General features: G+C 38.1%; 1 protein-coding gene across 47 annotated transcripts in view; it reads left to right on the forward strand.

Annotated features, from left to right (window-relative positions):
* DLG2 (discs large MAGUK scaffold protein 2) overlaps window positions 1–12244 on the forward strand; it is a 1837299-nt gene that overhangs the window by 1180972 nt on the left and 644083 nt on the right. The window lies entirely within an intron of this gene.

A 12244-nucleotide genomic window follows, 5' to 3' on the forward strand; every position in this document is an offset into this window, starting at 1 on the left:
ATTAAACAAAGCTTTATAATATGTATACATGGGAGAGGCTCAGGCAAACTGAGCAATTTGCCAAAATGGCAGAAGTTCTCATCTTAAATACCACCCTCAGCTAAAGACAAAGGACGGAGTTGGGGGTCAGGCGAGCCAGTTATGGGAGACTACCAAACAAGTACACTAAACAAGAGTCAGGTTATTATGCAAACTTGAGTCCTTGCCTTCCACATTGATGAGAGTTTCTAGAGATAAGGTCATCCCCCCTCTTCCCGGTACAGAGAGGGAGACACTTTTACAAATGGAGATTTCCTTTACAAATGTAAGTGTCTCTTAACAAAGGGCAAGTAAATTCTACTTTTCAGAGTTTCTTTCCTGTCTGCAGTTTTTAAAAGTAACCAGTCCAAAATAATCCTCACACCAAAGAGACATGTCTTGGGGTGGCTAATTCCAGTCCCCAACACTGAGTTACTCTCTTAAGAGGCTGTGGAAGACACAAAAGCAACTAAGGTCAAACACAGTGTTGTCATACACCTCATTAATGAAAGGTCAAAGAGCTACAAAGATAGGGAAATCACTCCAAAATGTGATAGACAGAGGAAATTTGCAAGTATACAAAACATGTTGTTCTGAAAATTAAAACTCAAGCTGGGAAGAAATCTTAGAAGTGGTATTAGTGGTGTCATTGTGTGCAATAAGTAATAAACAGGAACTGAGAATGAAGGATTTGGGACAGATTGAGTGAAAGTCCCGAACAGCATGTTTTCATGTATGTTGGTTTATTTATTTTTGAAATATTCATGAAAGAAGCAATCTTTTTCATAGCTAAAATAACCTATATTTTATTTAATTCTCAAAATATTCATGAAGAAAGCAATCTTTTTTATAGTGAAAGATGCTTTGAGGTCATGAAGTTCATGAAGCTTATGTCATTAGTAAATGGCAAATTAGACTTGAACTCAGGTCTGCTGACTCCTCCCAACAAACTGACCTTGTCATTTGGGGCAGGTCTTTATGGGCATTGCTGGATCTCAGGTTCATTGTCATCCCTCAGATGAAGGAGCTCTCCTACGTGATGGCTTTCATCCCTTCAATTTTTCAGTTTTTATTTATGATCTCTGAGTTCCACACTGCTGTTAGATACTATGATTCATTCATAGAACAAAAGTTTTGACTGTCTACTGTGTGTCAGGCACAACTTTAGCTCAATTATTGGGAGTAAAACAAAGTTTCCACTCTCATGGAGCTTACATTCTAGTCAAGGTACACAATAAAGAAAAAGCAAACTATAAAGTAAAAGTGCTCTGAAGAAAATAAAGCAAAATGATGTGATAGTGGGAGCAGGGCGGGCAGTGCTTCTTTAGAAAGATGACTTAGACAAGGCTTCTTAGAAGAACTGATAATTAAGTTGTAACCTGAATACAAGGAGGAGCCAGACATGCAAAAATCTTTCAGTGTTGATGTTTTTCTTTTCTGTTTTTTTCCCCTGCCTATTCCACAAAGCTTGACTTTCGTTTGCATTTTTTGTTTCTTTTCTTTCCTCCTTGATTCCCTGTGTTGGTGAATAACATCACCATTAACTCAACTGTCCAAACCATATTACCTTTCTAGGAGTCATCCTGATTTCTTTCTACCTCATATCCCTGCATTTATGTGGTTACTAACTTTTACATAGTATGTTTGCTAAAGATCTCTTGTCTCTGGCCCATCTTCACTGTCAAGGCCCTTAGTCCAGGTCTCTTTACTCTCCAGGACTTCTGCAGGTGCCCTGAACTTGTCTCTCTGTTTCTTGCTTTTCCTTCTTCTAGTCCACAGAGCTTTCTGATTTATTCTAAAAACCAGTTGTGGGCCCGTCATTTAGCTACCTAAAAACCTTTAATGGCCCTGAATTGCCTCGTACAATCTAAACTCCCTAGTGTGATATTTAAGGCTTTTTGCTGCTGCCCGTAATCCCTTCCCTGTTCTCCCTGCCCTGGCTTTCTCACAATATTCCTTGTGCTCTCACCACACAGAAGTTCTCCCAGCTACGTGAGCACACTGTGTTCTGGATGATTTCTCTGTACATGCTGGTCCTTCTTGGATGCTCTCTCTCTTAATGATCTTCCTTTCCTTCAGTAACTACTTCAAATATCACATCCTTCTTGAAGCCCTTCCATATTTCTGTACTTGTAACACTGAGAATTAGGATAAGTGGCATACAAATCCCAAAATTAGAGCAGCACAATCAGTGGTGAAAAGGTGTTTTTCTCTCACACACATGAAGTTGAAAGCTGGAAAACACACAGTTGACATGGTGTTCTATAGTTTAAGAGACCTAGAGTGATTCTATCTTAACTCTTTTAGCATTCTCACACAAGGATTCCTGCTTCTCCATCACCTCGTGCATCAGATGACTTCTATGGCTCCAACTATTGCATTATATTTCAAGCAGCAGAAAGGAACATTAAGCAGAGTGTGCTCCCTAATTTTAAGCAGACTTTCAGAAATTATACACAAGAATCAACTCATTCATTGACCAAAAATGGTCATGGGCTACACCTAGCTGAGAGAAGCTAGGGTATTTAACTTTTTAGCTGGGTGACAATATATTTTTTCTTTTTTTTTTTGAGGAAGATTAGCCCTGAGCTAAACATCTGCCACCAATCATCCTCTTTTTGCTGAGGAAGACTGGCTCTGAGCTAACATCTGTGCTCATCTTCCTCCACTTTATATGTGGGACGCCTACCACAGCATGGCTTGCCAAGCAGTGCCATGTCCGTTCCGGGGATCTGAACTGGTGAACCCCGGGCTGCTGAAGTGGAACGTGTGCGCTTAACTACTGTGCCACCGGGCCAGCCCTTGGGTGACAATTTCTAAGAAGAAGAAGAGAATAGATATTCAGACAGTTAACAGTCTCTGCTACGGTCCCTCTCTGTTTAGTATTACTAGCATTCCTTATAAGGAGGTTTATTCTTTTGGTTTTTGTCTTTCAGGTTCTCATCCTTTCACCATAAGTCACATGTGCTATAGAATAGAAGACATCTATGTTGTCTCTGATGATCTGGACCTTGCCTTTGTCTCTATTATGAATTTCCAGGACTGTTCATCCTCCTTAGTACTCATTCTATAGAAAGTTTCCCATTTGTCTGACTGTTTCACACTTTTGTGAAATGGCTGGAATTTTTCCTTTAATTAGAATGCTCTAGCCTACTCCTACCTCTAGTCCAGGAGTGCTGTCATTACCCATCTCCTGCCTTCTAGGATTGATCTTGTATTCAATATTTGCTCACATATCTACCCCCCACCAGACCGTGAGCTCCTTGAACATGCAGATTATGGCTTATTCATTTCTAAATCTGTAGCTCCTAGAACATGACCAGAAAAAAAATCACAAGCACTCACTCAATGCATTCTTTTTTTTTTTAATGCTTTCTTGAATAAATGAACAAAATGTTCAAAATGAGGTATATATTCAGCCATTTATTTCATATTTTTGCAAACATGTATTTATTAAGGGTATATTAAACATCAAGCAGCAAGCTGGGTGCTGAGATGTTGCAACAAATAAGATAAGCATTGTCCCTCCCTCATGGAGTTTAAATTCATGATGAAGGAGACAGACAATAAACAAATAGAATAATTCTAGTTGTGAAAGAGGTTAACACAAAGGAGGAAGAAAACAAACTACCTACAATACTGGGGGGCTACTAACAGGATACATTTCAGTTATTTGTAAATGTATTTAATTCTTGTTTATGTTGCATGCTTCATGAAAAAAGTAGATGAAGTTTGCTGTTATATCACAACAGGTTTGTGCCTCTGAGTATGGCTCCCACCAAGAGAATTGTTAATTTGCTTCTTTTTTTAAGTTCAATGACTTGAAAAATTATAACATGCCAAACTTCAGATGTGGAGATTAATGTGATTGTTGACATTAATGGCTTTAAATAAATTATTGTGGTGAATTAAACTCAATTAAAATTTGTAGGATGTTCAACTCTGTTCACCGGGTAAATGTTTATACTGAGAAACTCTTACTTATTCATAAAATATGTTTATTGAGTACTTGCTCAGTACTGGGTGCTGTTTTAAATGCTTCACATGCATTAATTAATTTAGTCCTCACATCAACCATTTTAGTTAGATACTGATTTATCTTCATTTTACAGCTGAAAAACAAAAAGAGCTGACACAAAGAGAGATTAACTGATGTGGCCAAGGTCATTTAGCTGGTAAGAGAAGGAGGCAGCAGTCAAACCCAAGCAGGATCTGGGCTCTATACCCTCACTGCTCAAAAGGGGAGTCTGCAAACTAGTATATCAGCATCAGTGAGCAGCTCGTTAAAAATGCAGACTCTCAGGCCCACCCCAGACCTACTGAATCTAACTCTGCCTTTTAACAAGACCCCCAGATGATTCAAATGCATATCAAAATTGGAGAAGCACTGCTCTAAACCACAACTCTCACTGCCTTAGAGCAGCTTAAATTTGGGGATACTATCAAATGCCAAATGTCTATTTAGTTCCCTTTATCTCTGGACCAGTCGGACTCTCGTGTCTTCCTGTAGCTTCAGCAAAATAACTTATGAAATGCTCCAGGCCACATAAGTGCTCTCTCAGAGAGTATGTACTTTCCATTTCTTATATTCTAGATCACGGTGCTACATCCACTCTGGGAATCTGGCTGCTTGTTGAGATTTAATTAAAATATTAGTCAAAAATATTGACACCATTGACCTTCATTTCCGTGAACCACTTGAGTCATGTGGATTAAGAGAAATGCAGTATCATCTCATCGTTAAAAGTAGTTATACCATGATATTGGAAAAATTTGGAAGCAAGAGGTTAGATGTCAAAGCAAAAAGAACATTTTAAATCCTCCATTGATTTTCTTTCTCTGTGTTTGCTCTTTTTTTATTACAGGGATACCTGCCAGCGTCATTTTCTTCTTTCTCTGGTTTATAACTTTTCCATTAAAAAGTAATTTGAAAGACAGTATGGCCAGAGAGTTTTATCTGTACCTTTCTTATAGCACTTTATCATTTGTCTCACAGTTATTTGAGTGCATACCAGGGTATAATTACAATCCCCACCATCTATATGTGTATATAATAAACCAGGAACAGTGCCAAGTGGTCTTTTTCTTTAGATAATTCATTTGATCCTCACCACAGCTTTATAATGGAGAGGTGATTATGATCCTCATTTAACACGTGAGGAAACTGAGGCCCAGAAAGTTTAAAAACATACCCAAGGCTGACAGCTTGTAAACGTTGAAACTGGAGTTGAACCCAGGCAATCTGATTCCAGAGCCCACCTGCTTTACCAGTATACTACACTGGCCAGCTGTGATTTCATTACAAGCAGTGGGTATAGAAATGGGCATAGGGGCCAGCCCTGTGGGGCAGCGGTTAAGTTTGCATGTTCCGCTTTGGCAGCCCGGGGTTCACCAGTTCGGATCCTGGGTGCAGACATGGCACCACTCATCAAGCCATGCTGTGGCAGGCGTCCCAATATAAAGTAGAGGAAGATGGGCATGGATGTTTGCTCAGGGCCACTCTTCCTCAGCAAGAAGAGGGGGATTGGCAGCAGATGTTAGCTCAGGGCTAATCTTCCTAAAAAAAAAAAATGAGGAAAAAAAAAGAAATGGGCATAAATAGTAGTAGGCATAAAAGTTTCTTTGCTGGATCCTGAAAGACAGTTGTCACCTTTCTTGTGTTTCTGAATTATAATTTTGGTTTCACAAAATTACCTTTTTTAAATGACAGATGTTTCAAACATCTTACTGTTCAAACAAGCCCCCCTTTCTTTTGTGTATCATATTGGGTCAGAATGTACAGCATTGAATTACAATGGCATGGGTGTCAATTTTGAAGATCACTTGGCCAAAGCTCTAAGAACCACTTGGAATTATTTTCCCCTGAATTGGCTGGCATGAACCACATGTAAATTAGCAATTCATAGTTAAGAGTAAAACCTCAATTAAAGTATGGTACGCTATAGATAATGACTAACAACTGAGCAGTTGCCAAGAAGGACCAATTAAATAAGTGCCAATGAGGTTCAAGATGAATGTGTCAAGAGCTAATGTGCTGAAAACAATTAGTCCCTAAATCCCTTTGAATCAAAATAAGTCGATGACAAATGCAATTAAAAATCAGGCATGATTGGATCTGACTGGAAAAGCCATACAAGAACTCTGGAAAGTGTTTTCAAATAGTCAAGTTCAATGGAGGCTGGAGGTGGGGTAAGGAGGTGATAGTCAAAAGAGGCATTAGAGGAGGAGGAAAGGCCATCATATCAGTGAGGCAACCAAAAGATGAGTCAGATACCCAGAGAAAACCAATCATGAAATAGTTTGTCATCTTGATTTTAATTAAAACAAACACAAGATTTTATAATCTTCCCATATCGCACCATAGATCCAAGCTTTTGAGTCTAGATTTTTTGGTGTAAGAAAGTTTAATATACTTATTCAGCATACATTTTTATTTTTATTTACTTTTTTTATCTACATGATAGCATTTTACACAATCTTAATGTGAAAGGCCTTCCTTGAATATTGTTTATCCATCTGTTCTATCATTTGGAAGAATATCCTTTGCAGATGCTATATTGAAGGGCAAGATCTAACAGTAAAACTTTACTCAAAATTAGAAAATATAAAGCTCAAAAACTGGCTGCAGCTCCTTGTGCCACTAAGAAGTCTTTTTCTGTCTCTAGGTCATGGTTCCTTTACTTGTCGTAATAAATTCTGGTTAATTGCGCTCAACTGATTTCAGTGAAGGAGTATTAGATAACATATATATTTTAAAACACTAACTCTGGGGGCCGGCCCCATGGCCCTGTGGTTATGTTTGCGCGCTCCATTGTGGCAGCCCAGGGTTTCACCAGGGTTCGAATCCTGGGCGCAGACATGGCACTGCTCATCAAGCCATGCTGAGGTGGCATCCCACATTCCACAACTAGAAGGACCCACAACTAAGAATATACAACTAGGTACCAGGGGGCTTTGAGGAGAAAAAGGAAAAAAATAAAATTTAAACAAAACAAAACAAAACAAAAAAACACCAACTCTACCTGGCACAGAGCTAGCTGTTAAAAATACAGTAGTATATAAGAGATGGCTTCTGCCCTCAAAAGGTTTATACTTTAATAGGAGAAGACTGAACTATTGTGAACGAATAATTTTAACTTGTTATTGGTACTGTGACAGAAGCAGATAAATGGCTCGGTGGGGACACAAACATGGGTGTGTTCAACTCTCTTTGCAGGTTTCCATGACCTTCATGAACTTAGAGATGTCTTCTCCAATGCCTAGCTTCCTTTTCACTCACATCCACTGTATGTCTCTCTCCTCAGACCCCGTTCCCTCTGGTCACACAGAATTTATTTTTCCAATCTTTCCATGATCCTTCCTAACTTGCATTCTTTTGTATTTGTTCTTCTCTTTTATCTCCATCTGACAAAATTTGGTTTCTGTTTAGTGTGGAGCCTCCTGAAATACCACCTCTTCTGTGAAGCCTTCCCCCTCTGCCTGTTAAGTGCACTTTCGTCTGTGTTCCAATAAACTTTAAATTTAATTCTATTGTAGCACATATCACATCCATTTGGTTATGAGTCTATAACTCCCTGAGGCAAAGATTCTGTTTTTATATCTGCCCCGAGATTTATCAGAGTGCTTGACAGGTATAGGCCTTGCAGTAAATTTTTTTTGTTTTGTTTGGTTTATTTTTATACATAAAAAGATAAAATAGATTGATTTAAGTCTTTCTTGAACCTATTTCCACTTTTGGCCCATGATATGAATAGTTAGTTTGTACAAATTGTGATATATGTACTGATGGAAGTAGTATTTCTAATTGGTCTTCCTTTGAGCTCTTTGGGGATTAAAATCCTATTTGGCTAGGAAATCTGTGTTTGACCTACCTTCATATTGCTAGGGATTTATTTGACATTTCTATTCCTGAATTAGAATGGAAGGCATCAGACTAGTCCTGTAGGAGTGAATTAACTTTCTTAACCATTATACTTGATTTCAGGGGGTCCATGTTTAAGCTAGCTGAGTGTGCATAGACACTCAGACATGCCAGCAGGCAGCTTGGAGAAGCTAAATTAGAGAACCTGTAATCTGCTGTTCCAAATAAATCAAAACCAATAAGTAAAGATTAAATAAATACCATCTCTAGTAACTTAGTAACTTAATAGCCAAAGATATTTCTGTTAGGGGCTTAAAGACATGTTAGTGTTCTAGTTAGAAGATTGGTTAGAAGTCCAACAAAATTTTAAATAAAAATTGAGCAATAAATTACCATCCAAAGATAGTAGTTAAGCTTACGTATTTATTTAATAGATGTATTTTTGAGCACCTTGTGTATGTAAAAGATTGTTATTAATGCTATGGGAAAAATAAAGATGAAAAATATAGAGACTTCATCCTCCAAGGAATATACATTGGGGAAAGGACAAGATAAGGAGAAATGTGAACCTCAATACCATTTTTGTGTGTGTTCCGTCACAGTGGCACAGAGCTGATAGCCAAAAAGTTCACCAAAGAGAGGACTGCCCTTGAATCATATTCTACGGAAATGATCAATTCTAGAATATTTTGCATAAAAATGAACAGGTCAATTGGGACAATTTAAAATCCTGACAGAAGACCATCCTGGTGTGTTTTTTGAATTGTCGTTTCCAGATTCCCAGAGCAGGATTTAAATTTGGAGGAACCGAGACCAATTTCTCTTAACCTAGCTTTCTCAGTCATCAAAGGAGGCCTTGCTTTAGAGATTGTGTGTGTGTTTTCCATGTGTGTGTTTCTATGTAGGTAAATAAGAGTGTAAATCATATAATAAGCTCTTAGATGCTATCTGCATATTGTTATTAATAATTAATTCATTTATTACAGAAATATTTACTATGTGCAAGACCTTATGCAATGTACTGATGCAGCAAAGAGGAATGAGATACAGAGCCCATGTCCTCAAGGACGTCTTAAGCTTGTAGATGATTAAAATGAGCATAGAGAAAAATGAAACTCAATTTGATAATTGTGAAGAGGAAGTAAGAAGTACAGTGGGACACAAACAAGGGAGTAATTAATATTATTGAGTTCAGGAGAGGCAAATGTTTTTTTGTAAACTAAATCTTAAAGTATAGGAAGGAGTTCCCAAGGGAGATGAGATTTGAAGAAGGACAATCTATGGAGAAAGGACAATCATGTATAAACAAAGACTCAGAGAAAGGAATAGTCTTAGCAAGTCCAGTAAAGTCTTTCTAGTTGGCGTAGCAGTGACAAGGTCTGTAAGATGAAGAGTGGTGGGAGATGATACAGAACAGGTGGCTGTTCCTGCAGCAGTATAACACGGTACAGTGGTTAAGAGCACTGGCTCAACTAGACTACTGGGATTTGAATTCTGATTCTCTGGCCTGTATGACCTTGAGCAGTGCCTTAGCTTCCTCATTTATGAGATGGGGATAATTATAGTACCTATCATACGGTTGTTTGAAGACTACATCAGGTAGTTTATGTAAGGCACTGAGAAAAGTGCAAGCCATGTAGTATGGAGTGTATGTCTTAGTTGTTATTATTATCATGATTTGCCCCAGCCTGTTCCTGGGAAATTCTGTACAAAGCCACATAGTCATTGACCCTTTTTTCTGACTTTTGCATATATTATTTTATTCAAGAATTCCCAAGAAAAATGTGAGGCAGATCATGAAAGAGCAAACAGCCTCGTAAGAATTTAGGGGCTTTGTCAGCCTTGGTCAGTGGATAGAGGCAACCCAGGATTGACTGGATTCAGTGGAGTTGCCTGACTCTTAGCTGGCTGCTCCATCCTTCCTCCTGGCAACACCATTATTCCTGGCTAAATACCTGCCTTCTCAGGTATCTGGAAAAGGCCACTCTCACCTTCCTCTCACCTAGGTCAGAGCTCTCTGCTGCATCCTTTCTCAAAATCTTCATAACCTTTCTGTCAAAGTAAAGCCAGTTATGTCTGGGGAAGCAGTGGGCATGTGGGAGGAGTCGAGGGAAGGGTGTCGCATGAATGGGATGCCCTTTGTCTTCCATCCTCCACTTCTTCCTGCCAAGGCCCTAGAGGCCTAGACCCTGACCCTTGTGTAGAAAGGCAGGCGTCTATGAAGGTGGGAGGAGACAACTCTCCCCTCATGTGATTTTCTTGGTGGGCTGATGTTAGAGTGAGTGTCAGGGAAGGGGTGGAAGGGTGGAAGAGAATGGAGTCTCTGTATCTATGCATGATGAAAATAATTTAATTTTTTCACAATTAATGTCCTTAGGAGAAAGACCTGTGTGCCTCCAATGGGGCAGGAGCAAGAGGCTCTGTGGTGGACTGGCCCTAGCCCACCCACATATAACATGACCCACTGAACACTGCACACAGAATAATAAAAGTAGATCTTACTGTCTAGAAAATATAGGGAGATATCTTAAGAGAGGTTAAATTCCTAGAAAATCTGTTGTTTAGATTTATCTACCCAGCAAAGCACATTATTCCATGCTATATTCTATCTCAGGCAATTTCTTATCCAAGACAACAGCATTTCATTCAATTCCATGGTGCTTCTTGGTCCGACTACCACTGAATCTCTCCTCACTGTTAGGTCATATGTTCTATTTATTACAATGAAACCTGACGTTTTCTGTCGACATCCCATCTTAGTATTGAATTATTACTTAGAAGTTCTCATCATGCTTGTCTTAATATTATTCGGGAGCTGAGCAATTGCAGATCCTCCAACATTTTGGCCTGTCCTGGAATCTGACCACCTGTGCTCCTGTCGTGTTGGAGGAAGGTTTAACAGCAGACAGACACGCTAAGGGTTCCCATTACACAGACATGATGAGTTTCACAAAATATACCCAAGTGTTAAACTGATTAACATCTTCATTATGCCATGCATTAGCCAAGGATTTTATTACCTTTTTTGTTCATTTGTAATTTCACCAAATTGGTTATCTGCTCTTTATATCTTTTCCATTAATAGGAATTAGGAATGATTTTTAATAATCATTTAATTAATTTTAAGTGTATGTCTCTGCATCCATCATTAAGCTCCAGAGTGGATTTCTATAAATTGATCAGAGTAGGGTAGGTAGAAGCCACAGTGCGTGACTTTGTGCATGCCCACTGATCTTTCTGGGTGAGCTTCAGGTTCTTGGACTGAGGGACTACCTGTCTCCTAAAGCTGTGGTGAGATGAGAATAGATGATATACGTGAAAAGTATTTTGTAAACTTTAATGGACAGTAGAGATTTGGAATATTATTATTATTATTAAATATCTAAGGAAGAGAAATTTCGTGGTCTATACACCTTTCCTCTCAACTATGTCTTTCTTGCAGTATGAATTATAGTTGAATTCTGAATTATAGTTGTGGTAAAAAAGTAAAAAAGATACTATAGTGTGGAATCTCTGTGAAACGTCATCAGAAATAAATATGTATTGTAAACACGAGCACTTAAAAATATTTGGAATACATTACCATGTTAATATTAACATAGCATCAATATGCTAATATTACCATTAGTTCTTTAGCCATTTATTTAATAGTAACAGAATAATAACTGTAAATGCTTCAAAGAAATAAAAAGACATAGACATGATTTTTTCTATATATTTTAATTTTAATGTGATAGGTGGGCCAAACTTATACATCATTCACTCACTCAGAAAGAATGTGCTGAGTTGCTAACATGAGGCACATGTGGCACAAGTTACTGGGGTAAGCAAATGAAAAGAGAGAGTTCCTGCTTTCAAACAATTATGCTACCCCAATTCCCAATTCCCTTAAATGAAAATATTCTCCAATATTTCTTAGAAAAGTTGAAGGGGATCTTCTTGGCAATTATAAAGTCTGACATGTAAAAGGAGTTTTCTTAAAATGCGACTCATGAGCATCAAACTCGGCAGCTATACATGAGAAAACTTTTCATAGACAATGGCTTGGAGAAAGCAAAGAAACTGCTATTCAACACTTTACATGAATAGCATTAGTAGAGAATATTTGCTTCTTGATATTAAATTTCAATGGTTGTACAGATATAGGCCTTTTAATTTGTTTATTTTGCATAATCAGAATGCCTAAGAGACTGCAGATGATACTGTTTTAGCTAATATAAATTCTTCATGATATAAACAGTCAGTATTCTCAATCCCTTAAGCTCATTTGGTGGATGTAATTTTTTTACATTCTTGCACTTTTATTTCTCTTTCATTAGCAAACATTCTTAAGTGTGTAACTGTTGTACATGTGTTAAAAGATTG

The sequence above is a fragment of the Equus caballus genome, chromosome 7 (genome assembly GCF_041296265.1).
Source record: "Equus caballus isolate H_3958 breed thoroughbred chromosome 7, TB-T2T, whole genome shotgun sequence".
NCBI lineage: Eukaryota > Metazoa > Chordata > Mammalia > Perissodactyla > Equidae > Equus > Equus caballus.